We start from the raw sequence: 2713 nt of genomic DNA, 5'->3' as shown, positions 1-2713 counted from the left end.
CAATTAGTGTTGTTTGCATTCTTGTGTGGCAATCAAAGAACTATAAAGTAATTCCCACTCTGTGAATGATATCATCATCAAAAGGTGATGCAATTTCCAATGAAAACAGATTTGATGTTTGTTTGTTGGTTGGTTGGTGTTTCTACATTTTTTTGCTTCACGTAAACTTTCGGTTTCGGTAAACCCAAAAGAGACACTACCAAAATGTAATCGTGTGGTAATTCTCTTTATACATTTTGCAAATTCCGGTTTCCTTATTTATTAATATATTATTTCTGTTGCGTATTTCATTAAGCGTACATGTTTTAATAAGCGCAACTTGTTTTTGTAGTGTTACGCAACTCCAATAATGTTTCGGTCATTATTTGCACGTAGCTTATAAAAATGTTATCCGTTCTTCAAAATTACACTTAATGTACATCTTATTACAGCACTCACTGTAAATATTAGCGATGCTGCGAATCCAATATAGATTTGTAAACTCTCCAAGTTTACGACGTTTTCCTGTGAGTTTAATCCGGATTTTCCTGAATTGGATCATCCATCGTTCCCAAACAAATCTAGCGTTACTTGGAATCTGTATATAGCAGAAATTCCGTGTTTGATATTAATTTTGTTTTTGTAATTCAATCTTTTGTGTGAATCATTCCAATTGAAATATTAACACTTTTGGTTTTTTTTTTAAATAGAGAATTTATATAATATCAATCGATTTGTTTTGGTATGTGATTCGCTCCAAGGTTGTTGCCGATCCTGACTATAGATTCGAAGTTCTGTATAGATCCTTGCGCGAATCTATGTCAAGTTTTTCTTGCGTTTGTCAACTACTGCTAGAATAGCGAATACTGCATGAATACACAATATATAATACGTTCGATTTTGGCTGGAACCTGAATGGTTCTTGATATATTCAATATAGAATTGAAAGGAAACATTGCAATGCCGATCTCTAGAGGGCGCTGCAAACTTTTCGCTATTTTTAACTCATATTTATAAAAATTGTTAAATTTTTCTCATAATTTATTTAGTAATTACATTTAGGATTAAATTAGATTTATGTGTTTACATACAGACACCTAATTTAATATTAGATTTATAAGGATATTCGTTGGCAACATGAATTCCCATGAGTGAGATTGAGATACTTGATGTTTTGTAATTACTGTTGCTTTCAGCTCACTGCAATGCAACAATATCGTTGAAAACAGATCACTTGTACGCTCATGATGTGGAAGAGAGTATCGTTCAAAGGGGGCAATCAGCTCGTACTGCAATTGTTTGTATTGAACGAACAGCGATTGATTAATAAAACGGCAATGCGACGAGTTTAAACTCTGCGACCGTTTAATGTCGATTTGTTATTCAAATTAAATCTGCGAAGCAAAATCGTTTGGAAATGCAACGCGATACTTGTCACTTTGATCAAGTACGTGCAATATAGAGACTTGTGGAAGGTGTACCAACTTAATATTATGACTGTAAATTATAATAATCATGGTGACAGATGAGAAGGAAATGACAGAAATTTGTAATCACATTCGTTTTGTTAATGTTTTTATTTATTTAAGTTGGCTCACTTTTAAATTTACTGCTCTAAAATATGCTAATTAGGTGGACAGATGACAGATAAACTAAGGTTTACACTTATAATCAATTTCATACCGGTTTTTTTAACCTAAGGAAAGTTACATTACCTCGCGAAAAATATGATCCTTTATAATTTAATATTATAAAATAATTACTCAATTACTAAAGTATAAATATTTAAAGTAATAGATTTGTATATGTACCAATTTAAATGTTTTAATTACTTATAAATACTTTACGCGTCACTTGGCAAGTTTCCGTTTAGTTAGTGTTTAATCTGTACAGTGAATCGTTACGTTTATAGCGTAATATCGTTTGGAAATGCGTATCGTTTTAAACTGAATATGCAACGCGATACTTGTCACTTTGATCAAGTACGTGTAATATAGACTTGTGGAAGGTGTACCAACTTAATATTATGAGTGTAAATTATAATAATCATGGTGACAGATGAGAAGGAAATGACAGAAATTTGTAATCACATTTGTTTTGGTAATGTTTTTATTTATTTAAGTTGGCTCACTTTTAAATTTACTGCTCTAAAGTATGCTAATTAGGTGGACAGATGACAGATAAACTAAGGTTTACACTTATAATCAATTTCATACCGTTTATTTTAACGTAAGGAAAGTTACATTTCTCGCGAAAAGTATGATCCTTTATAATTTAATATTATAAAATAATTACTCAATTACTAAAGTATAAATATTTAAAGTAATAGATTTGTATATGTAGCAATTTAAACGTTTTAATTACTTATAAATACTTTACGCGTCACTTGGCAAGTTTCCATTTAGTTAGTGTTTAATCTGTACAGTGAATCGTTACGTTTATAGCGTAATATCGTTTGAAAATTCGTATCGTTTTAAACTGAATATGCAACGCGATACTTGTCACTTTGATCAAGTACGTGCAATATAGAGACTTGTGGAAGGTGTACCAACTTAATATTATGACTGTAAATTGTAATAATCATGGTGACAGATGACAAGGAAATGACAGAAATTTGTAATCACATTCGTTTGTTAATGTTTTTATTTATTTAAGTTGGCTCACTTTTAAATTTACTGCTCTAAAGTATGGTAATTAGGTGGACAGATGACAGATAAACTAAGGTTTACACTTA

Source organism: Nicrophorus vespilloides, unplaced genomic scaffold (genome assembly GCF_001412225.1).
Source record: "Nicrophorus vespilloides isolate i.1.1-1 unplaced genomic scaffold, Nicve_v1.0, whole genome shotgun sequence".
Taxonomy (NCBI): Eukaryota; Metazoa; Arthropoda; class Insecta; order Coleoptera; family Silphidae; genus Nicrophorus; species Nicrophorus vespilloides.
This window is presented reverse-complemented; position numbering follows the sequence as displayed.